We start from the raw sequence: 26,561 nt of genomic DNA, 5'->3' as shown, positions 1-26,561 counted from the left end.
TCATCATCTAGTCCCCTATGCCCGATATCCCCTAACAATGCATGATAAAAGGGAAATGCTGCATTTTCTATCTAGAAGGAGTAATCACCCCCTCCCTCGGACACATAGTGATTGCATTATGGCTGGTGGGGCAATTTAAGGCTAGGTGGTGCTAGGCAGCTGCAGAGGTGAGAGGACTGCAGATGAATAACATAGGGATAAATCACATACCTACAGTATAAACTAAGGCCATCAGGCTGAGGGGGAGGATATACAGATTAGGGGGACATGACAGCAGAAAAGAAGCCACAGAAGGTCACTAAGGGTATATCTTCAGTTGAGCCATGGGCAGGGCCGCCAATAGAAATCTTGGAGCCTGGTACACTGATATCTCTGGGGACCCCCCTTGCCAACACAAATTTCCCCTGAATTTGCCAAAACATGCTATACATTGAACAGAGATACCCCCATATATATATTAGCTATATTCTGAACAGAGATACCCCCATACATATTACAGAGACAATCAGCCTTTGTCACCCCTGTATTGCCACATAATGCCAACACCACTACTGCAAGTCATGTGTAGCAGAAGTAACCACATTATCATCTATAACTTGCCCAGGACCCCACGATAGATAGATAAATATGATATAGGAGACATTGGCCCTCATTCAGAGCCGTACGCTCTGAGCAGAGCGCACGCTCTGAATGAGGGCCGCCATCCATAAAAATGGAGCGTCCTCCTGGACGCTCGTATAGCTGTGGGTCACCACCCACAGCCTATACGAGCGTGCAGTTTGATGGCCACGATGGTCGTGACCATCGCGACCATCGAAACTGCGAGCCGGAGCCTGCGGTTGAGGTTTTCAACCGCAAGCTCCGGAGTGATTTTGGCTCTATCAGAGCCAAAATCACTCCCACTGACATCACTAGTGATGTCAGTGGGCCGGCTTCTGACGGGAGGCGTTCCCTTAGGAACGCCCCAGTCAGGGAGGCATGCCCCCGGCACGCCCACCAAAGGGGGCGTGCTGTCAATCAACATCGACAGCACGCCCCCTTTGATCAGACACAACGAGCGAAGGACTTTCCTTCGTTCGTCGCGTCTGGCGCATGCGCACGATGGAGCTCCCTCCGTCGTGCGCATGCTCAGTGCAGAACATCGACCCACTTGCGAGCGGACAGCCGCTCGCGAGTGGGTCTGAATCAGGGCCATAGATAAATAGATGAGACAGATATGAGATAGATAGTTCGAAAGATGTGACATAGATAGATAGATGCATACCTCCCAACATTCTAACTTAGCAAGGTGTCTATGGAAAATGGGAAAGAGCCTCGCGACTTCCCCCATTTTTGTCACTTTGGGGTACGTGCTTGGGGAGAGCGTTTTCTGCTCTCCCCAACTTCCCCCCCACCGCGGGACACTGCGGCCCGTGGGTGGGACAGCGGGACAGAAAAACGGGATCTCCTGTATCCAGTTGGGAGGTATGTAGATGTGATATAGATAGATAGATAGATAGATATGAGATAGATAATAGATCGATCGATAGATACTGTAGATAGATAAATATGAGATAGATAGAGTAGATACTGTAGATAGATAGCTATGAGATAGACAAATAGATATTAGATAGATAGATATTATATAGATAGATTTGAGATAGATAGATAGATAGATAAATAGACAGATAGACAGATATGAGATAGATAGACCATTTTAAAGCCACCCTCTGCTTATACCCATTTTTTTATATTATATATATTTGGCAGTAGCAGCACAGCGTTTTTGTTTTAAATAATATCCCATAATATTCTACATGTAAATCCTATGCAAAATGAATTAAATAAATTGATTTTGCTTACCGCATCTCACAGTTAGTGCGTGTTTCAGTCAGCTGCTGCGCTGCCATTCAGTGACTGTCAGATGCTATGGACTGGTTGGGACTGCCAGCCAGGGAGGGTCAGGTGTCATAGATAAGTGTCATAGATAGGATTCTGTAGTGTGGAGGGACTGGAGTGGAGGTGCTGCAGGGCTGCATATGGACAGTGCATATGGATTAGTTTTGCATTGGATACCATTACTGGGGGGGGCTACTACTCGGGGCACCATTACTGGGGGGGACCTACTACTACTGGGGACATCATTACTGGGAGGGAGCTACTACTACTGGGGACACCATTGCTCGGGGGGCGTTACTACTACTGGGGGCACCATTGCTCGGGGGGAGCTACTACTACTGGGGACACCATTACTGGGGGGGAGCTGCTACTACTGGGGACACCATTACTGGGGGGGAGCTACTACTACTGGGGACACCATTGCTCGGGGGGAGCTACTACTACTGGGGACACCATTACTGGGGGGGAACTACTACTGGGGGCACTATTACTGGGGGCACTGCATCGGGAGGGGGAACCTCTACTGGGGACTATTACTGGGGGGAAACTTACTACTGGGGGCACTATATAAGGGGCTTACTACTAGGGAACCACTACTGGGGGCACTAAATAGGGAGAACCACTACAGGGAGCCCTATATAGGGGGCACTGGATAGGGGGGAATGCTGCTGGGGGCACTGAATAAGGGGAACTAATAAGGGGGACCACTACTGGGGGCATTGCATACTGGGGGTACTGTATAAGGGGAACTAATGGGGGACTGCTTAAGCGGGACCACTACTGGGGGTACTGTAAAATGGGCACTACTAGGGGCCTGCATAAGAGGGACCACAACTGGGGACATTGTATACTGGGGTACTGTATAAGGGGCACTACTGGGGTTAAGGTGCAAATGTAAAGGAATGGTCAGAGTGATGATAAAGGGGTGTGTCATGTTGACACGCCCCATTTTTAAGTGACCACGCCCATTTTCCCAACATTTTTAGCCTTCCCAGTGCTTCTCTGGCTTGAATACATACTGCTTATCTTCCCAACATGCTCCTCCGTCTCCAAATTGGAGTTTCTATAGAGGAGTGTATAAAGAGATGCAATATGAAAAAGCTCAGGGATGGGCTATTTGTATATATATATATATATATATATATATATATATATATATATATAAAATATATATATATATATATATATGCATTTTTTACAAATCTGTGTCATTATACTGCTGGGAACGACTTCAGGGTCTGATTGTACAAGATTCCTCTATCCTGGTTGTTTTCAGTCTCAAAGAAGGATTTTTCTTCATATGACACTATTCTGAGATGACATTATATAAAATAAGCGTTTACACCTTTATTTAATGTTTTGATGCTTGATGAGTTGCAAAAATGTTAAAGAGCTGTAGGGAGCAATGGCTTCCGCTCTACAGTGTGATACTGTGCGAGCTGGTATTAACGGAGAAGATAATTGCGTTATCTTCTCTGGTAACACTTTGCTGTATAGTGGGAATAGTACTGAAAAATGTGGTAACACTCATATGCGCATTGTTTAGTAGAAATGTGTTTGCTGAATAAAGCCCCAACTGTGATATTTTTAGGAAAAGCAACAGAGATCATTATCTGCGTAAAGAAAAAGACTAATAACAGACAGTCCCAGGTAGTCCCTTGAACAGCAAAGTAAATTTTTTGTATTTATTAATACATATGTTTATCCATATAAATTAAGGTTGTTTATTGATTAAAGCACATTTCATTACTGTAGTTCTTTTTCATAGAATTTATGAAACTCTTTTTCTTTATTTACTACACTTAAGCAAATTCTCGTTGGAATTACCACAACCCCACTAATGGCAGTATATCACCTCACTAGTGGTTGGCCTTACCCCTAAGTGGGACCCATGATTACATTCCCTTTAGGGGCAGTAGATGTAGTCTTGGACCATGCTAACTTGAGCAAGCAATTAGAGACCCAAGAGATGGAAAATAACAGATAAAGAAGACTTTTAGCCAAATTAAACACATATTTCTAATTATATTCATAATTTCAGCTGCAAATCCTGATATTGTTATACTGCATGTGATGGCCATAAATGATTACCTCAGATAATATTGAATAATTACTTCATAAAGGTTATCATATTTACCACCAGTTCCACTTTTTATAAGGCAAAAGGTACATAATTTGTCAAATGTGTGATTCTCATAGGAAATGGGTGTGGTAATTGTGGATTATGGGAGTGGTCTAAACTGTCCAGATTGTTTTTGTTGTTTTCTTGTAAGGTTTGTATTATTCCAAGTCTACTGGTTGTCATGTCTTATATATTGATACGGCCATACCTGCTCGTTCCTGTCTCCTTCTAGAGTCACCAAAGCGAATGACGTCCCCAGATGTTTTCTTTCTCTTCCTGTCTGCAATCATTCCACTGTCTATGCCAATTTCTATCTGATCCTCTCTCTTCCTCCTCTTATCACTGTTTTGGTTGGTATAATCCATAGAAAAAAATTCCTGGCTCCCATCATCAGAGCTGTTTTCCACATGCAGGCACTTCTTCCTTCCTTTCTTGCGAGACTCGGTGGAAATCCTCTTTCTGGCCTTCTTGATCGCCCAAGACTCCTCCAAACTGTCAGATATCTTTCTTTTCTTCAAATCCATCATCTTCTTTCTTCTCTTGTAGATAGAAAACTCCTCATCCTCTGAGCTCCTGGCTTCCTCCAGATGTGACGCCATCCTGCCGACAGTCCAACTGTCTCTGACTCCCAACTGCCACTCAGAGTTTTGAAAGTAAACAGCAGCAGGTGATCATGTGACAGCAGCATGGCAGCTGATGATGGCACCAGCTATGCTTTACCAGACAGCCCATCACCATAGATGATGCCCATCTCATGTAGCTACATTGTAGCTGATACTGTTACTTCTCCTATTACAATCAATTGATGTTGACAAATGCTTGAGTTACAAATCAGGGTAATTAAAAAAAACATTATTTCATATACATTTTTGAGCTTGGAAGAGGGCCTCTGTGGCATCACTGACAAATCTCCTTGCTGGACTGACGCAGATGGTGTATCGCTTGTATCTTTTATCATGGATACTGTTTCATGCTGACTAACTATAGAAGGCTAGCTTGTATAGTAAGGAATTTAACCTTTCAGACCTAGAAATTGAATAAATTATAGAGGCTTAAGTAGAAGTACGTATCAGCAACAGCATGACGCACAGTCACAGTGTCCTCTTTAGGGCCATATTCAATTTGAAGAGAAAAGTCAGAGGTCGAACTTTTCGCCATCATCGCCGTTTTTTGCAGGGATAACGTATTGGGCGCGTGCCCGCTTATCCCCGTATTTAATTGGGATCCGGCGAAAACTGGACCCGGCAGAAAGGTAAGTATTGAAAAGTGCTGTTTGTTTTTGGGGAAATCATGCTGTCACCCCCCAAAAGATGTTCTGACATGGGGGATCACTTTGGGTACCCCCGATTTGGCCTGCTGAAGATAGTCATGGTTTTAATATAGCCGTGGCAGGTTCATAAATGCGCCTGTGAAGAACTAGTGAAGAATAGCACTTAGCTTTTCTTGGGGAGTAAAAATAACAATGCCCATCAAATTTGGGGCACATGAAAATGGGTACAAGCATATTTTTAAATCCCTAAAGTTATTTTTTAAAGTTCTTCAAAAATCCACCTGCCGCTACCAGCCGCATTCTAGAAAATGCACCTGCCGCTACCAGCCGCATACATGGGAAACCCCACTGACTCATTTTCGGTAGTTTAAAACTTTTTCTCCAATATTTTTTTTTTCGCCTCCAAAATGAAAGTACATTTTTTGGGGAGTCCTGAGGATTTTTTAAAAATGTTTTTTGATACAGATTACTTTTAGGGGACATTAAAAAGGCTGCAGGCTATTTTCTTTTATTCTGCACCCCAAAACCCCAATTCTGCACTTTTTTTCACCATGTATTACATGGAGAAAACATATACCCATTTTTTTTACAAAGATTTTTCGCACTGGCGAAAAGTCTTTGAAATTGAATATTGGGATAATTGAAACAGGCGAAAATGACGTCATCAGCGATAAATATAAAATAAATATAAATATAATAATATAATAATAATATTATAATATATATATATATATATATAATATTGAATATGGCCCATAGTTGTTGTTGGTGGTGGGGTTTTAGAACTATTCTGCTGGCTGCACCTGAAAAACTCTTGAAAACAAAGGGTTCCCCGCAGTCATTTCTCATCCCAAGGGTCTTTTTCCTCTAATATTTATGACAACAGTTTATTTTGTAAATAGCCTATACAGTAGTTATTATATTACTCATAAACATTTGACCTTCAGTTACCAGTGGTACACGCAGGGTGGTGCTTATGAGCACCCAAAACTGTAAGATGCGAGAGCGGGTATCATATTATTAAGCCCTGGACCAATATGATGTGATTCCTTTCCTGCTAGGGAGAGGAGCCTAATGACATGGTGCCGGGACCTGTCTTCATCTACAACCCACAGCTGCTGCAAGGTATGTGTGTGTGTGTTTGTAATGCATATGCATATTTGTGTTTAGATATATATGTGTGTATGTGTAATATACTGTACACGTGTGTGTATACACATATGTGTGTTTATATATATATATATATATATATGTCTGTGTATGAATATATATATGTATGTGTGTATATATTAGGGATGTGCACCGGCCACTTTTCATGTTTTGTGTTTTGGTTTTGGATCTGGATCTTTCTTCGTGTTTTGGATCTGGATTGGTTTTGCCAAAACCACCCTTCGGTGTTTTGGGTTCTGGGTTTTGTGTTTTGGATCTGTATTTTTTTTAAAAAAAGCATAAAAACAGCTAAAATCACAGAATGTGTTGATTTTTCTGCTCCTATGCTATTATTAACCTCAAAAACCTTAATTTCCACTCATTTCCAGTCTATTCTGAACACCTCACACCTCACAATAGTGTTTTTATGTCCAAAAGGTTGCACTGAGGTAGATGGATGACTATGCTAAGCGACACGAGTGGGCGGCACAAACACGTGGCCCATCTAGGAGTGACACTGCAGTGGCAGACAGGATGGCAGTTTGAAAAACTAGGCCCCAAACAGTACATAATTCAAGAGAAAAAAAAGAGGTGCAAGATGGAATTGTCCTTGGGCCCTCCCACCCACCCTTATGTTGTATAAACAGGTCATGCACACTTTAACAAACCAATCATTTTAGCGCCAGGGTCTGCCACACGACTGTGGCTGAAATGATTGGTTCGTTTGGGCCCCCACAAAACAAGCTGGCAATTAATCTGTCCCTGCACAAACTGGCTCTACGGAGGCAAGATGTCGTCCTCATCCTCATCCACCGATTCCTCACCCTCTTCAGTGTTGTGTACATCCTCATCCTCACAGAGTATTAACTCGTCCCCGCTGGAATCCACCACCACAGGTCCCCCTGTACGTTCTGGAGGCTGGTCTCCCTGGAAGAGTTGATAATTCATTTTTATGAACATCATCTTCTCCACATTTTGTGGAACCAACCTCCTACGCCTTTCGCTGACAAGGTTCCCGGCTGCACTAAACACTCTTTCAGAGTACACACTGGAGGGGGGGCAACTCAGGTAAAATAGAGCCAGTTTGTACAGGGGCCTCCAAATTGCCTCTTTTTCTTGCCAGTACAGGTACGGACTGTCTGACATGCCTACTTGGATGCTGTCACCGATGTAATCCTCCACCATTCTGTCAATGGTGACAGTATCATATGCAGTGACAGTAGACATGTCAGAAATTGTTGCCAGGTCCTTCAGTCCGGACCAGATGTCCAAACTTGGTCCTGCCTGCCCTGCATCACCGCCAGCGGGTTGCTTAGGATACCTAAGTTTTTTCCTGGCAGCCCCAGTTGCGGGAGAAAATGAAGAAGGAGCTGTTGACGTGTCACGTTCCGCTTCAGCTGACAGTGTTTTCACCAGCAGGTCTTTGCACCTCTGCAGGCTTGTGTCGGCCGGAAAGAGAGACACCACATAGGCTTTAAACCTAGGATCGAGCACGGTGGCCAAAATGTAGTGGTCTGATTTCAACAGATTGACCACCCTGGAATCCTGGCAAAGCGAAAGAAGGGCTTCATCCACAAGTCCCACATTCTGAGCGGAATCGCTCTGTCTTAGCTCCTCCTTCACTTTCTCCAGCTGTTTCTGCAAAAGCCTGATGAGGGGAATGACCTGACTCAAGCTGGCAGTGTCTAAACTGACTTCACGTGTGGCAAGTTCGAAGGGCTGGAGAACCTTGCACAATACGGAAATCGTTCTCCACTGTGCTTGAGTCAGGTGCATACCCCCTCCTTTACCTATGTCATAGGTGGATGTATAGGCTTGAATGGCCTTTTGCTGCTCCTCCATCCTCTGGAGCATATAGAGGGTTGAGTTCCACCGCGTCACAACCTCTTGCTTCAGATGATGGCGGGGCAGGTTCAAGAGTGTTTGCTGGCACTCCAGTCTTCGGCACGCAGTCGCTGAATGGCGAAAGTGGGCAGAAATTTTTCGGGCCACCCAAAGCGTCTCCTGCACGTCCCTGTCGCTTTTCAGAAAATTCTGCACCACCAAGTTTATTGTGTGAGCAAAACATGGGACGTGCTGGAATTTGCCCAGATGTAATGCCCGCACAATATTGGTGGCGTTGTCAGATATCACAAATCCCCAGGAGAGTCTAAGTGGGGTAAGCCACTGGGCGATGATTTCCCTCAGTTTCTCTAAGAGGTTGTCGGCGGTGTGCCTCTTACTGAAACCGGTGATACACAGCGTAGCCTGCCTTGTAACGAGCTGGCGTTTCTGAGATGCTGCTACTGGTGACGCTGCTGCTGTTGCTGCGTAAGGTGATACATCTACCCAGTGGGCTGTCACAGTCATATAGTCCTTAGTCTGCCCTGTTCCACTTGTCCACATGTCCGTGGTTAAGTGGACATTGGGTACAACGGCATTTTTCAGGACACTGAGGACACTTTTGTCGAAGTTTCTGTACAGTTTCGATATCGCCTGCCTAGTGAAGTGGAATCTAGACGGGATTTGGAACCGGGGACACACTACCTCCATCAATTGTCTAAATCCCACTGCACTAATGGCAGATACCGGACGCACGTCTAACACCAACATAGCAGTCAGTTATACGTTTTGCTTCAGGATGACTGCTGTCGTACTTAAAGGACTGTTGGAGGGTCAATTGTTTAGTAAAAGTAGTGGTGTTCCTACTTCCTCTCTGGGAAGATGAACGACTCCCAGCAGCAGCAACAACAGCAGCGGCAGCAGGAGGCGTAGCAATGCAGGATCCTCCGGCGGAATCCCGGATAGGAGAGTCAGTCATGCCAGTGACATGGCCTGCAGGACTACTTCCGATCCTGACTAAGGAGGAAATTGACGAGGAGGGAGTTGACGGTGTGGTTTGCAGGCGCTTGGATACAACAGGACAACGGGATTTAGGTGTCCCTGGACTGCTTACGGTCTTAGCCAAAGTTTCTGAACTTGACAGTAACTTATTATGAACGCGCTGCAGGTGCCGTATAAGGGAGGATGTTCCTAGGTGGTTAACGTCCCTACCCCTACTTATTCCACATTTACATATGGTACATATGGCAAGACAGTTGTTGTCCGGATTTGGATAGAAATATTGCCAGACCAAAGAGGTGCAATGTTTGGTCTTCTGCCCAGGCATGACCGTGATGGGCTTTTTCATCCCACGGACAACAACTGTCTCCCCCGGAGCCTGATTTAAACAAACCACATCACCATCAGAATCCTCCTCGCCAACTTCCTCCTCAGCTCCAGCTACACCAGTATCCTCATCCTGTTGTACTTCAACAGTGACATCTTCAATTTGCATATCAGCAAGTGGACTGTGGGTGCTCCTTTCAGCACTTGCAGGGGGTGTGCAAATGGTGGAAAGAGCCACCTCTTCCCGTCCAGTGCTGGGAAGGTCAGGCATCGCAACCACCGCCACACTTGGACTCTCCTTGGGGATTTGTGATATCTTCTTAGAACGTACAGTTCTTTGCTGTGCTTTTGCCAGCTTAACTCGTTTGATTTTTTTAGCGGGAGGAGGGCTTCCATCATCATGTGAAGCTGAACCACTAGTCATGAACATACTAGTCATACTAGTATGACACACACTAGTCATAGGGAAAGACCTTAGCCGTTCCTTGCCACTCTGCGTCATAAATGGCATATTGGCAAGTTTACGATTCTCTTCAGATGATTTAAATGTTTTTTTTAAGGTCATTTTCCTGAACTTTGTCATTTGGGATTGTATGTGGCTTCTACTATGACATTGGGCATCGGCCTTGGCAGACGACGTTGATGGCATGTTATCGTCTATGTCATGACTTGTGGGAGCAGCTTCAGCACTAGGAGGAAGTGGTTCTTGATCTTTCTCTATTTTATTTTTATAGGAGAAAGTTTGGTCCTCCATTTATGTTATATCGATTTGATATATACGTGCGGCTAAGGCGCACACAAACACAGAAAATATTTTTTTATTTTTGCTGGAGAGTAGTGCACTTTGTGGGTTACACCACCCTTTAAGAAATGAGCCAGCCGGCCCTTTACTTATGGGACACAGGCGCACGCTTGGCGCTGCTACTTTGTTGATGCACGTGCGGCTACTGCGCACACAATTCACAAACACAGAAAATATTTTTTTTTTTGGTTTGGACTGGAGTGTACTTTGGGGGTTACAGCACCCTTTAACGGTCAAGCCAGCCGGCCCTTTATTTATGACACAGGCGCACGCTTGGCACTACTTTGTTGATGCACGTGCGGCTACTGCGCACACAATTCACAAACACAGAAAATATTTTTTTTTTTGGTTTGGACTGGAGTGTACTTTGGGGGTTACAGCAGCCTTTAACGGTCAAGCCAGCCGGCCCTTTACTTATGACACAGGCGCACGCTTGGCACTACTTTGTTGATGCACGTGCGGCTACTGTGCACACAATTCACAAACACAGAAAATATTTTTTTTTTGGTTTGGAGTGTAATTTGGGGGTTACAGCACCCTTTAACGGTCAAGCCAGCCGGCCCTTTACTTATGACACAGGCGCACGCTTGGCACTACTTTGTTGATGCACGTGCGGCTACTGCGCACACAATTCACAAACACAGAAAATAATTTTTTTTTTGGTTTGGGCTGGAGTGTACTTTGGGGGTTACAGCACCCTTTTAACGGTCAAGCCAGCCGGCCCTTTACTTATGACACAGGCGCACGCTTGGCACTACTTTGTTGATGCACGTACGGCTACTGCGCACACAATTCACAAACAGAAAATATTTTTTTTTTGGTTTGGAGTGTAATTTGGGGGTTACAGCACCCTTTAACGGTCAAGCCAGCCGGCCCTTTACTTATGACACAGGCGCACGCTTGGCACTACTTTGTTGATGCACGTGCGGCTACTGCGCACACAATTCACAAACACAGAAAATAATTTTTTTTTTGGTTTGGACTGGAGTGTACTTTGGGGGTTACAGCACCCTTTAACGGTCAAGCCAGCCGGCCCTTTACTTATGACACAGGCGCACGCTTGGCACTACTTTGTTGATGCACGTGCGGCTACTGCGCACACAATTCACAAACACAGAAAATATATTATTTTTTTAGCACTTGGGGGGAGCACCCCTGATGGACAGAGCACCCCCTGGACAACACTACAGCACCCCTTTAGGACTGGGACACTGCACAGGACTTTGGAGTGGACCTATGGAGAACTGACTGCACAACACAGTCCAGCCAGCCCCTATGGACTTTGAAGTAGTGGACACAGCCCCTATTAACAACAGCAGCACAGCACAACACAGCCAGCCCCTATGGACTTTGAAGTAGTGGACAACAGCAGCACAGCGCAGCAAAACACTACTCTGCACTACACTACACTACACAGCCCAGCCAGCCCTAACTCCCACCCTCCCTCTTTACTGTCCACAGCCGAGTGAGAAAATGGCGCCGACGCGGGTACCTTATATAGGATCCAAAACCCGCGAGACTCGGAAGGCGGGATGATGACGTTTTGCCTCGATTTCAGATCCGAGTCAGGCGGGAAAAGTCGAGCCTGACTCGGATCGGCCTCAGATTGGGGGGGCTCGGGGGGGTTCGGATTTCAGAAATCCGAACCCGCTCACCCCTAGTATATATATATATATATATATAACTATATGTGCGTGTGTATGTGTAATATATACAGTAAATGTATGTGGGTATATATGTGTGTATGAATATATATATATATATATATATATATATATATATATATATATATATATGTGTCCCTGACGACGGGAGTTTGATCCCGAAACGTAGGATTAAAGGACTTTTTACTTCAGTTGCTCAGTCTCATGAGTGCCTCCGCTGATGGATGTTTATGTAAGAAAGTGTGGCACTCAGAGGATTTGGTATGCATAAAAGGATTTTACTCCTGTGGTCAACGTTTCAATGAGTTATCATTTTCGTCAGGACAAAGTATACAACATAAGCTCATCTTTCCTTACTTCTATTATTGTGGGTCTGGAGTCCGAACGTACATGTGCAGGCAACGGGGTGCAGTTTGTATCTTTTCAGTGAGTGCCGGATCCCTTTGGAATATATATATATATATATATATATATATATATAGCGGTATTTTTCAGCAGGAACAAGCAGGAACTCAGGAGCTGATTCAGACCCGGACGTTAATAAGTGTTCGCTCGTAGCTGGCCGATGTTTGCATTGTGTGCATGCATATGCATCGCAGTGCGCGTGCGCAAACCAGTGCGAAAGATCAAGAAGTGTTCGCTCGCCCAGTATAGACAGCCCAGCATAGACAGCCCAGCAGAGTGAGTGACAGGAGAAGCCGATTGTGGGTGGTAACAGGGGCAGGCCACTAGAAATGGGGAAGTGTAGATTTGAACGCAATTGTGTCTGACCGAAATAACGCCATTTCAGAGGCGCGCATAATTAACAGGCAGCGTCATAGTACACATCACCTGGTTGTATTTCACACTGAAGTGATCGTAGTGCTTGAGGTACAGTCTACCTCAAGCGCTGCATTCGCTTCCGATGGTACACGATGTACCCATGCTTGCATACACTTCCTGAAGATGACGTGCATTAGTGGGCGGCTTAAGACAGGCTGGTGGGCGTCTACATACACAAAGTGATCACACGCCAGAACATAGTGGGCATGCTTAAGCCTTGCCGTGCGATTGCCTGCCGTGCCATCACTTGGCCAAATTGCATACGCTGGGAGCGAAAGAACGCATCTAGCCAGTGGGTCTGAATGAGCTCCTTAGATCCTGATCCTCTCATTGACTATGACATAATGTCCGGGGGCCAAAATGTATTTTCCATTAGAAGAGCCTAATGACATGGTCATGTCTTCATCTATAACCTGCAGCTGCTGCAAGGTAAGTGTGTGTGTGTGTGTGTGTGTTTGTGTGACATATACATGTTTGTGTTTAGCTATAGATATACAGTATATGTGTGTATGTGCAATATGCATATATATATATATATATATATGTATGCATACCTCCCAACTGTCCCGCATTCAGAGGGACAGTCCCATTTTTCTGGGACGTGATACATACATACATAAATAAATACATACACACATACATACACACATACACACATACATACATACATACACACATACATACACACATACATACACACATACACACATACATACATACATACACACATACATACATAAATACACATACATAAATACATACACACATACATACACACATACACACATACATACATACATACACACATACATACATAAATACACATACATAAATACATGCATACATACACACACACACACATACATACATACATGCATACACATATGAATTCTCACCAAGAAGACATTGGGCAGCAGCTCCTCATGAAGTGTAGAGGGGTGGGGCTTCTTTTGTGATTGACAGGCTGGGAATCCAAGGGTAGGAGGAGAGGACTTCAGGAGAGGGAAGGGGTGGCCCCCACACTGCCTGCATGTTCCATGTCAGTGAATGTATATACCCGACAGCCAGGAAGGTTCTTCTGATAACCCTCCAAATCTCCCCCTGACACGACACTGCACTGCTCTGCACTCTGCATTCAAAGACATGGAACATGCAGGCAGTGTGGTGGCCACCTCTTCCTTATCCTTAGCACACAGCAGCACAGCACACATCACAGCTGAGGCTGACAGCCTGGGTGGCCACGGCAGAGACTTGCTGGCAGCCTGGAGTGAAAAGGTCATACAGGAGTTGGGGCAGATAGCGGCGGCTAATTAGACCAGCAGCCGTCACCAGAAGGTTGTCTATTTCAGAGACATCCTTTTTTTTGTTTGGTGGACTCAGCAGCGCCCTCCAGGGGCTGGCACTTTTAGGCAGCTGCCTAAGGCAGGGTACACATCAGAACGACCTGGGCATTATAGTGAGAGCCTGTATGTAATAGTGCAGCAAGCTGGGGATATGGGGCTTATATACTGTATGTATAGGACTGTACCTGACTTGCACTGCTGAGATCTCTGGGACTTGTAGTTTAGCAGCAATTATCTGTCTACTTGTCCTAGATGGGATAGGCCTAGCATTATTTTTGCCTTTGTGGAACTACAGGTTCCAGCATTACCTTTAGAAACTAGAACAGAACCACACAATCACTAATACATTGTTCTTGTGTATAATTTCCTATTGACTGTACCTACCATACATCTTGTATGCAGGTCGGCTACAGAAATCTTGGAGCCAAGTACACTGATGTCTCTGGGGAGCGCCCCTCGAACACACGCACACACCACCACCCCTGAACCCACCATGTTTGACCCAGCACCAACACATCCCTCCCCTGCGTGTGAGGGAGGCAGGGACAGAATTGCTGGGGGAGGGGCAGCATTGCGTGTAATGTCACCGCTACATCATTCATTAATAGGCACAGCACGAACCAGGTGATGAGGGTACTCAGAGGGGGGCTGAGAGATGATGCTATGGCTCATACCTCTCAACTTTTGTGTTCCACAGAGGGACACTTCGCGCGCCTAAGGCGCGTGCGTGAAAAGTGGGCGGAGCTCCGATGAAAAGGGATGGGGTTTATTGGAAATGGGGCGGAGCCTCGGCGCAAACCCCGTTTATGTCATTATAGGGGACGTGCCCAGCAGTCTCCGAGATGCTGGGCAGCCCCCTACACAGGTGAACAGATGCGGCATCTGTTCACCTTCTGCACACCCGCTGCTATTCAGAGCATCGGTATGTGCTCTCCCCAACTTCCCCCCCCACCGCGGGACACTGCGGCCCGTGAGGTAGACAGCGGGACAGTCCCAGAAAAACAGGGCTGTCCCGCTGAATGCGGGACAGTTGGGAGGTATGCATGGCTGGCTTTATTTTCCTTAGTTGTGTGGCCGGCCAGTATGGTCAGTCTGTATATCAAATTTAGTTGCTGCAGTGGCCCCATCATTTTCTGCACCTCTGAACCTCAGGGCACGGTACGGGTGTACCCTTATTACCCCCTGTTGCCAGACCTGCTTCTATGTATGTATATTGAGTCTGAATATGGTGTCATGTGTGCACATGATTATAGAATGGTCAAATAGAAATGTATTATTGGGGGACAATGTGGTAGTTTTTATAACTGTATAGGATCTAACATTTCGTGAAGGTTCATATTCTTGAAGTTCTGTAACAGGAGGCTGAGTTTAGTATGAGCTATGACATTTGGGTATATGCCAATGACCTAGTATGATAATTTAGGTGTTGTATATAGTGTTCAGCCTGTCTGAGAAGCACATATTGATGCTTAAACTGTTTTTTAGAAGCATTACCTTTGCCAGTGCGCAGATCAGTCACATCTTCTGTTTGGAAGTTCGATGGTTTCGCAGACTTGCCAAGCATTACGGATGTGTGTAAGGTAAAGTGGGCATCCTAATGTTTGGCTGTGATGGTATTACGATTGCAATCATTAGCATATTTTCGCAGTGAGACTGCGATCCGTAATGAATCAGGCCCATAGTGCATACACACTGTGCAATCTACCAAACGACTGAATGATATTTTTAATTGTCTAATGGTTAGATCGTTAATTATATGATGTTAACATATCGCCTGGTCGTCCGGTAGAGCATACACACTGCATAATTTGCGGGGAATCGAGATTGTCAGATTGAGCTGCACGTAGGGGTGACCTGAAGATGTGATGGCCGCCGCCACAGGAGCGAGCATAGTGCATTCAGCCAAATCGTTTAAAAAAATCATCTAATGTGTACCCAGCTTTACTTTGTCATGCAGAAACGCTGGTCTTCACAAGATAATTGCTTCAAGTCCCTGCAGGAAGACCAACGTTATAAATGAATAGAGCATCTAGTGTTAGTTCTCTGGTGGCACTAGGACTCATGTGATGCAATACAGTGCATGGATGCAGGGGCGGATTGGGATGGAAAACCAGCCCGGGAAATTTATGGAAGCAGCCCTAATAGGGACGGGGTCTGTTGAGGAGGACGGGTCTGTCGAGGGGTGCTGGATCCATTCTCATAGGGCCTGATTCTGCCCATAGCAACCAATCAGATTCTACTTAGCAATTAACTAGCACCTTCTAGAAGATAACAGCTAGAATCTGATTGGTTGCTATGGGCAACATCACTTCTAAAATTCACTTCTAAAAACTCTCACTTTAGTAAATTTACCCCTGAGTTGCAGCTGTCCTTGTGTCTTTTGCTGCCGTTGCATCTGTGACTTTAGGCTAATGACATTACAATGCCCTTCCCTGGTGTACAGATATGCGTCTGAATATGCAAGTACTGAGACGCACACTGTCAGTGTCTAAGAGGTCTATTTATCAAGCAGTGAAAAGTATGGGAAAGTACACAAGTGGAGAAGTTGCCCATAGTAACCAATCAGTTTTTAAGTAGCATTTATCAAGTACAGTCTATAAAATAATAGGTAGGACCTGATTGGTTGCTATGGGCAACTTCTCTACTAGTTCACTCTCCACACTTTTCACTGCTTGATAAATAGACCCCTAAGTCTTTAGACACCACCATTGGTTGCACTATTGGAGCTTTCACCATTGCCTCCAATGTATTGCCTCCAATGTGAGCAATTCAGCTTCTCTATAGCCAACCCCATGTGACATACTTACCTACCCTCCCGAAAATTGGGTGCCACTCCCGGCCCTCCTGGAAAGGCAGGCAAGTCTCCCGCCCCCAGCGATCCGCATAAATCCCGTGGCCAGTGACGCGATTCGCGTCATCGTAGCCCCGACCCCTGTATCACAATGCCATCGCCCCCAATGACGTGTCATTATCCAAGCCACACACCCTTTTCTCCCACAACACGCCCCCTTTTTGCCGCGAGACTCCCCCGTGTGTCTTTAAAATTAAAATATCTGCCGCGATATAAAACCCGCATCCTGACCAGGTGCTGGTCACTTGGGAGGTCAGGAATCTGCGTCAGCCGATGCAGCCCCTGGCCTCGTCCCTCTCGGAAAATGTTGCATGTTGGGATCCCATCCTAACCATCTATTGCTGGGGATAGTGAAAATATGTCAGTCATGCTACGGCTTGGGGAGTGGGTCTGCAAGCGTAATTGCAGGACCCATTCTGTACATGCACAGAGAACAAGCCTCACACAGGAACAGAACCCTAACCATCAGAGATGTACGTTCATCATTGGATGAATGTACATCCCTGAATCAAGTCCTATAATTGGTTATACCCATCAGAAGAGAGTGGCAGTTTACTTATTATGTGTCAAACTGTGGCCCTGATTCAGAGACGGACCACCCACAGCTATTGCGAGTTGCCAGGATGATGGTGGCGATGGTCAAGACCATCGCGACCATCGGGCTTGCGACGAGACCCTTGTGGTAGGGTCTCGTGGCCACAAGCCCCAGAGAGCTTCTGGCTCTAATAGAGCCGGAAGCTCTCTCACTGACATCACTGATGATGTCAGTGGGGCCGCCCACAAACGGCAGGCGTTCGCTTGGGAACGCCTCTGTTTGTGAAGCCACCCCCCTGCCACGCCGACTGCCGCCCCTTTTGTAGTAAGCCATGGAGCGATAGATTTTCTCTCTCGCTCCGGGGCTTGCGCACGCAAAGTGCAGCTGCTGCGCATGCGCAGAGCACACCATCGACCCGCTCGTGAGCGCTCAAGCGCTTGCGAGCGGGTCTGAATCAGGCCCAGTATTCCTATATGCATCTGATGTGTAGCTACATTCATTATAAGTGGACACATGCGCTGTCGGTTGCCACTACTCTATTTATTTGTTGGGATTCGATTCCACCTTAGACAAAGCATCACATCACAAGAATTCAATGGAAAAAAATATTAATATCACTGTTTGCGCATGTTAAACAGCTGAATTCAGCTTTATTTTGACATTGGATGGTCATCTCTTCCACACCATTGGTGAAAACACTACCTTCGAAAGGAAAACATCCCTAATGAAAAGTCACTCCCTCGGTGGTGACTGCACAGATGCATACTAGCGTAGCGTGTGGACTCTCACCTCTGCTCTCCTATGAGTCCCTTACAGCAGTGGTAGCCAACCCTGGTCCTCAAGAGCTACCAATGGTGCATGTTTTGTAAGTCTTCTCACAGAATCACAAGTGATATAATTAGCTCCACCTGTGGATCTTTCCAAATGTGTTAGTTTGTAATGAATACACCTGTGCACCTGCTAGGTGGTCTGGAAAACGTGAACTGTTGGTAGCTCACGAGGACCGAGGTTGGCTATCCCTGCCTTACAGCACAGCAGTTTTTTGTTTTTTGTTGTAAAAGCTTTATTATCAAGCGGCCAAACTAACAAGAGCTCTCTTCTTGCTTTTCAGGTGTGGAGAAGCAGATACTGGCAACTAGCTGTGACAAAGGTGCCACTTGAGAAGACAGCTGACAGTAAGTGACCTTGGAATACATACAGGAGACCAGCAGCCGGGATGCCGGCAGTCAGAAGACCAACAGCGACATCACAATGCTCAGAATCCAGACAGGGACTCACTAAGTATCCTAACCCTCCCCCCTAACCATCCCTTCCTGCATCCTAAGCCTTTCCTCCCGCAGTCTAACCCTAACCCTCCTCCCACTGCAGGCTAAGTCTAACCCTCCCCGTTAGTGCCTAAACCTATTCTTTCCCATTGGTGCCTAAACCTAACCCTCCCCCTAGTGACTAACCCTAACCCCCCTCCCCGGTGTTGCCTAAACTTAACCCTCTCCCACCCGCAGTCTATCTCTATCCTTCCCCACCACAGCCTAACCTTATACCCAGTACATACCAAGAAGTGATATGTATAGTGCATATACCCCTTTGTGTGTCCAGCCCACCAATATATAGCTTCCCAAGCCTGTATCAGGTAGGTGCGCTCAATATAATGGTCTGTAAGTAACCCGACCATTTAATTTCGGCCTGATGTCCCACATGGCATCATTCATGGGGCTTTACGGGCCCCCTATTCCACCATGCCTTGTCCTTGCTTTGTTAGAATTGATGCGGACTCATTGAAGCCAACCACATACCAGCTAATCCCCAGGTTATCCACAATCACAATCTTAATATCTTCATACCCACCCAGATTAGAAATGTCCCTAATATGTTGTTATCTTGACTGTATTCCTGTGGGTGTAACACTGCTCTATAAATCTACACATTAAGTCACGCCACTGCAAGCCGTATTGAAGAATCTCTACAGTACGGAAACTGGAGAGTCAGCGGCTGTAGGATTAGCAGGAGTGCTGGCAGTCAGTTATCTGTATGCCCCATCAGCCATATGGCATTTACTTATTGCTGACTGACTGCTGCATTGCAGATCCTCCTCACTGGTTATTGGTGGGAGTAGCAGCAAGGTAAATAATAGTCAAGGCTGTGATCTAAACAGGTCAAATGTATTAGGTGGGTGGGGTCAAACTGGGGGAAGGCATAATAATAATAATAATGTGAAAAGGAACTGGACAGTTTGGTGGTGTGCTTTCAATGCTGCATTATACATGCCTACTCTCCAGAAAGTCACTGGAGGCTCCCGATTTTTGGAGTAACCCCCCGCACCCCTGGTAGAGTAGGCATTTCTTCCACATTCTGCCCACTTCCTAGTGAAGTGGGCAGAATGGGGAGAATTTCTGTGGCAATCGAGGGTCCCCATGTAGGGGGCGGGGCTTAATGACGTGATTCTTCAGGAATATTTAAATTTGCACCAATCGCGGCAATTTACCGTGAAGAGGGACGTCATGCCCCGTTGCAACCGACCTGCTTCTCCTCCCCGCGCTTCTCCCGGGGAGGAGAAAACAAAAGTAGACAAGTATGTGCTGCATTCTCTTTTTCATTATTTGCGCTTTACAGTTCGTCTTTATTTAGTTTTTTTCCCCCAAGCAGTCACCATGGACCATGGGGAAATATTCGTTGTATAACAACCTTTGACAACAATCTACTTCATTTAATTAAAATATAATTTTTTAAAATTAAGCTATTTGTAATTCCAACATAAGTACATGAAACAGAATCTTTGGCATCCATTTCATGGTCCACCACATTTATCAAACTTCATCTGAACCTTCTGAGAACCCGGATCACACGTTATCCAGCAAATTCTTAACCTGTGTGTTTAGTTGCGAGAACCTGCATTCTCCATTTAAAGTGCCGTCCACGAGACTGTAAGCCCGGCAAACAGCCTAGCGGTCGGCACTTTAGTTGGATTTCTTCTCGCTCCCTCAGGAGGGTGCAAGAAGAAATCCTTTAGTCGGCCTAACAGTGCGCTGAATTGAATAGCTCTGGGAACTCCTTCCCGGCGCTAACAACAGCACGCTTAATTGAGTCACCCCCCTGAGACTTGAGATGTTTGAGGATGTTGCAGTACTATGAGCGCTGGCTATTTCATTTTGGGGATGTGAGTTGTCGTTGCAACAGCGTGTAAACACCGGCAATGGCATCAGAACTCATTCCCCTCATGGCTTGCATTTGTGCTGTACTTGCACATTTTTCCTAGCAACCCTATGGCTCTACAAACAAAAATCTGCAAGTCCGGAGGTACCGTTAGTGCGGCATATCGCTGCACTTACTTGTGGTGCGATATATTAACTTGATGCCCCTAAGGTCAGTAGTTCATCCTACTGAAACACCTTTGGGTATAAGAACTGTTATATTCACAAGAATAGGTTAGGGGTGCTAATCAACAGCACACCAGCCCACACCTAGTTTTATTTAGCAGCACAAAAAAACAAAACATGAAAATAAATCCTGGCCTACCTAGCTCTAAACTAAACAGAGCACTCCCTCTCTAAGGTAGAAGGACCTAATGTTCCACTTACACAAAAAAAAGCAGAATGTACATGCAAATAGCAGTGTCTCTCTGAAGGCCTGCCAGCCTGCTTCCCCTAGGTAGTGGGAGTCTAGCACACTGACACACCATTTTATCAGCCTCTCACAGGTGTCCGATAATCAAAGCTGCTCATTACCTTTATGATCACCAGACAGACTGTAATGGGAAATAAAACCCTAAATATTAACCACCTAGTGCATTTTCCTATAAATACTTAGAGGGTAATTAATTAGAAGCGAAAAGTTGAGTTTTGGCGAAAAGCGCTCGCAGTAGCGAAATTTTCGCACATAAGTGCGTATCGCGCTTTTCAATCACGAAGTGTACGCATGTGCGAAAACTCCATAGACTGAAACAGGTGAAAAGTTTTCACCCTCTCAGAGCAGGAGAAAAAAAGTGCAAAATCCCTATTTTAGGCTAAAAAATGTGGGGACTTGGGCCCTGATTCAGAGCCGGACGTTCTGACCAGAGCGCTCGCTCTGAATCAGGGCCCACCTCCATTAAAACGGAGCGTCCTCCTGGACGCTCATATAGCTGTGGGTCACCACCCACAGCATATACGAGCGTTCAACAAGATGGTCGCGATGGTCTTGACCATCGCGGCCATCGGACTTGCGAGTGAAACCCTGTGGTCGGGTTTCTCAACCGCAAAGCCCTGGAGTGATTTTGGCTCTATCAGAGCCAAAATCACTCCCACTGACATCACTAGTGATGTCAGTGGGGCCGGCTTCAGACGGTAGGCATTCCCATAGGAACGCCTCCATCTGGCAGGCACGCCCCCGGCACGCCCACCAAAGGGGGCGTGCTTTCAATCAACATCGACAGCACGCCCCCTTTGGTGCGAGACCCGGAGCGATGGAAAGTCCTTCGCTCGCCAGGTCTCGCGCATGCGCACGACGGAGCTCCCTCCGTCGTGCGCATGCGCAGTGGGGAACATCGACCCACTTGCGAGCGGACTGCCGCTCGCAAGTGGGTCTGAATGACCCCCTTGATTCAGAACTCTTTGGGAGTGAAAATGTAAAAAGTGTTGGAAAATAGGTTTAAAGTACTGGGTCAGGTATTTTGGGGGGCTGTATGGATGGGACAGGTGTTTTTAGGATTGCAGGCGGCTGCAGAAGGTGTATTTTTAACTTTTTTTAAAAACTGCTCTTTATAGACACATAAATATACTAACACCCATTTTATTGTACTTCCAATTTAACTGCAGTAATTATTTTCTCCCATAAATATTGCTTTTTAGCAATTTTCCACACTTATGCAAATATGCATATAACAACCTTTTCAAACTATTTAAGAACCCAAAATACTTTTATTAGGGCTAGTAATACACTTCTATATTGATTTCCTATGTCAGTTAGGCTTTTTATGGGGTACAGACTGATTTCCCCAAAATGTGCTGTACTTTTCACTAGCTTCGCTATGCACAATTATCGCACATATGCGTTTTTGTGTGTTTTGTATTTGGATAGGGCGAGAAATGGGACCGCGCATAGCGAAAATACGTGTAAATATGGCACCAAAACTGGCAAATAGTGCGAAAACGGCTAATTGTATCCGGCCCTCAACCTTAATATTAATTATTCTCTTTCAACCACTTGCCTTGCATAGTCGCACTAGGCTGTCCGTTATCTGATCTGGTCACAAACGACGCAACCAGTCAGATACACAGTGTGGGCGGCTGCAGGAGAAGACATTTTCTGCAGCTGCTGCTCTCAGAAGGACCTTCTGGTCCTTCTGCTTCCCTGCACCCTACCTCCCAGTGTCTGACCTGCTGCCGATCACTGCTGATCAGTCAGCACAGCAGGACCCACCCAGTGGCTGCAGAGTTTAGCAGTCACTGGGGAAAAGTAATTAACCACCGCTCAGCCCTCTAGTGTGTTCCTGGTGGCTGAAGCCACTGGGAAAAGGAAAGTCATGATGGTCGTGATGTTCCCAATGTTCTCGATGTTCCGATAGTGGCGATTCAAAAAGAAAACAAAGAAGAAAAAAAATATTTTTTTAATAACGAAATTGTTTTGGATAAGCTGAGATACATGTTCTTCACCTAATTCACTCATAAAAAAAGGCAATTTCTGAGCGTTTTTTTAGAAAAAAAAGTTGTCAGTTAAGTGGTTAATATACAGAAACATATTTCAGCGTTCAAAAGTTACGTTCAGCAGCCTACAAAAGCAAAATGCGGTGTGTTCTCGTTATAATTCAGGTAAGTACAGCAAAAAAGCTCTAAAATATTTTACATTGGATGTTTTAAAACAGGGGTGGGGAACCTTTTTTCTGCCGAGGGCCATTTTAATATATAGAACATTATTCGCGCACCTGGTGCAGGCCATGCCCCTTCCGCATAATGTCACATGGGGCGGGGCCACAAACACAGGTGATTACAGCAATGCCCGGAGCATCCTGAGGATGCTCTGGGGAGCTGTAAGGGCAGCGGTGTGACTGTCTGAAGCATCCTAAGCAGTGATCGCGGTGAGCGAAAAAAAATGTGGGTCCCAGGGACCCCTCACTTTAGAAATTTGGGGTCCTACTCCACAATTTCTGGGTCCCATTACAATATATGCTTCTGAGCTCTCATAAGCCATGAGACCACCCACATGCCCTATATACTTGTTGTAATCTGGCACAAAGGTACGTCAGGTAGTAGAACAACTGAGCAACTTGGCATGTGAGCGCTACTAAGGATGCAATATTTAAGAATAAATCCACAGTGCCATGTGCTACGCATTGTGAAAAGCCTCTAGGATGGAAACAAGATGGGCAGACTATGGCGACAATTGTAATCACTCAAGCTCTGTCCCTCCAGTGCATATAATAATAATAATACATGATTATTATTATTATTCTCTTCACAAAGTGGCCAAAAAATCCTTAAATGTACTACCATCTCAGACCTCTGGTGCATGTACAAAAAAATAAATAAAATTAAGCATAAATATAATAATTGATATGATTAAAAAAAAGAAGACATAAGGATATAAATTTGTATATATATATTTTTTTTTATAAAGAAATTTATTAGCATTTTCAATTTAAAGACAATACAAAGTCGTATTTCAATAATTATCTAACAGTTGTACCTTCAGTTATTATAACTGAAGGCATGTTACATAAACAAGTCACCAAAATACATCAGTTCTCGTTCACTAGATGACCATCCATTAATATGATTATACACCAATAACCTTGAATTAATTAGTCAAATACCAAAAACTTGTTGTTTGAAAAACTAAATAAAAATATACTATCAGAATAGATAATATGAAACACATAACCAGGCTGGGGTAGTGAGGGAAAGGAAAACACACTGGGAAAGGGGGGGAACGGGGAAAGAAAAGAGCAATAGTATACCACTAAAACATTTCTGTTAGCAATAAGATGGTAATATTTATCCAAACACATAATAACATAATAACCGAAACAGGATTTGTGTTGTGTGGGGGGCAGTTGTCTCAGCTTCCTCAACAACATCCATTCTGTTTTATCAAACATTGACATAGTGTTCGATTGAGCTTGAGGATTTAAGGTCTCTATATATGGACCCCATTTGTTATAAACTTTACAACTCCTTTATCTATATCTGGCAGGGTTGCTTGTCTATCATCATAATACATTATACGTTCTAATCTATGTATCTATGTATCTCTGACTTTGGGATATGTATGCTCTATTTAATGTTCTCAAATGTACTTCCTGTAAATCTGCTGACTGTAACGACCTCATTACCCTGTCAAAGGAAGTAAGAACAATTGAACCCTCTGACACTTGGGGAAAGTCATTTTGCCAAGATTGAAAGCATCCTGACCAAATTTTATTATGATCAAAATTTATTAAGTCGCCATACAAGAATCGCAATCGGTATGTGACTCCAGAAATCTGGTTTAATAGTGACATCAATATGTCTTCCAAGCTATAGAGCGGTGATTCTTCTATAATGGAATGTATATAATGGCGGATTTGTAAATATGCATAAAAACTATCTTTATTTATGGAATACTTTTCTTGCAACTCACTAAAAGAGAACATCTGACCTCCTGGATCAATACATCAGCCAAAATTCCCTTTTTCATTTCTATTCTATTGTGAAATGTGATAGACTGAGCTAAATATTGAGGAAATCTCCAATGATTATAATTACCTCTATTTGCCGGTATATGAAAACTTAACCAAATCAGAGCATGATCTGAAAGACAGATTGGTTCAATTATTACCTTTGAGATATGAGGAATTGATGAGACAGATGAAAGAATATAATCAATCCTAGAAAGGGTCCCATGAGCTGCAGATAAACAAGTGAACTCCTTCTCCAAAGGATTAAACGTTCTCCAAGTATCTAGCAAGCTAAGACTATCAGCCAAAGCCGGGACACCTAATTTAGGAGGTTTGCTCTGACGACCCGTAGAAGTATTTCTGTCTAAGATTAAGGATGAAATCATATTAAAGTCACCACACACAAATACATGACCATTCTGAAACGGACTAAATAGAGCTAATATTTTTTGCATAAATAATTTAGAATAGATATTAGGAGCATATATTGAGCATAAAGTGATTTTTTGGTCATCTACCAACAGATCACAAATCAAATATCTGCCTTCTGGATCTATTATAGATGATAATAATTTGGTGCTTAACCAAAATAACAACACCTCTCGCTTTGGATGTGAAAGGCGCTGAGGCTAGAACTGACCATCCTAACATATTTAGTTTTGCTATCTCCAAAGGCAATAAGTGTGATTCCTGTAAACAAACTGTCCAACTTGAGTTTATTTAAGTACATCAATATTCTCTTCCTCTTCTGTGGAGAATTGAAACCCCCTACATTCCATGATCCAATCTTAATCGAGTTATTTTTGGACATCATAGATTCATATTACTAATAATCTTAAAGCAGCCAATTGCCCTCGGATAGGTAGGAAGGGAAGCACAAGCAGGAAGGATGTACAGACAACCAGGGGGACAAGAATATAACAATACATTAGATTTAGACATAGAACACTTCAACAAATATACTGTAAGAAAAGAAACAACATCCCTTTCCCACTGATACATAGAATTCGCAAATGTCTTCCGATTATCAACTATGTTACCTTACCACTACATTCTACCAGCCCATGTCACTCCTAACCATCCCACCACACATATATCAAAAATTTTCCTATAAACAATAAAAATAAATTCACTGCAACTAGGAAACACTCCCATAACTCTCCACTCCAAATCTTGCCCTTATCCAAAGGAAAGACTTATTAACTAAGCTAGCATCGGAAATCATGGTCTATAGATCCACCAAAGAGAGTTATATACTATGAATAGCATAATCTATAGAATGACCAATTATTCACTACCTTATACCAACATATATAGAATATTAGTAAATACTATCGAGTTAAATCAATTC

General features: G+C 44.5%; 1 long non-coding RNA gene across 1 annotated transcript in view; it reads left to right on the top strand.

Moving 5' to 3' along the window:
* Positions 1–15,699: 15,699 nt before the first annotated feature.
* LOC148521947 (uncharacterized) overlaps positions 15,700–26,561 on the top strand; it is a 38,437-nt gene continuing 27,575 nt past the window's right edge. The window contains exons 1-2 of the long non-coding RNA XR_015878788.1: positions 15,700–15,777; positions 18,695–18,758. This is a non-coding gene — a long non-coding RNA (uncharacterized LOC148521947). The remainder of the gene's footprint in view (positions 15,778–18,694; positions 18,759–26,561) is intronic.

This window comes from Taudactylus pleione, unplaced genomic scaffold, assembly GCF_031769625.1.
Source record: "Taudactylus pleione unplaced genomic scaffold, aTauple2 ptg000154l, whole genome shotgun sequence".
NCBI classification, from domain to species: domain Eukaryota; kingdom Metazoa; phylum Chordata; class Amphibia; order Anura; family Myobatrachidae; genus Taudactylus; species Taudactylus pleione.
The sequence above is the reverse complement of the archived record's forward strand: the minus strand, read 5'-3'. Positions and strand labels throughout refer to the sequence as shown.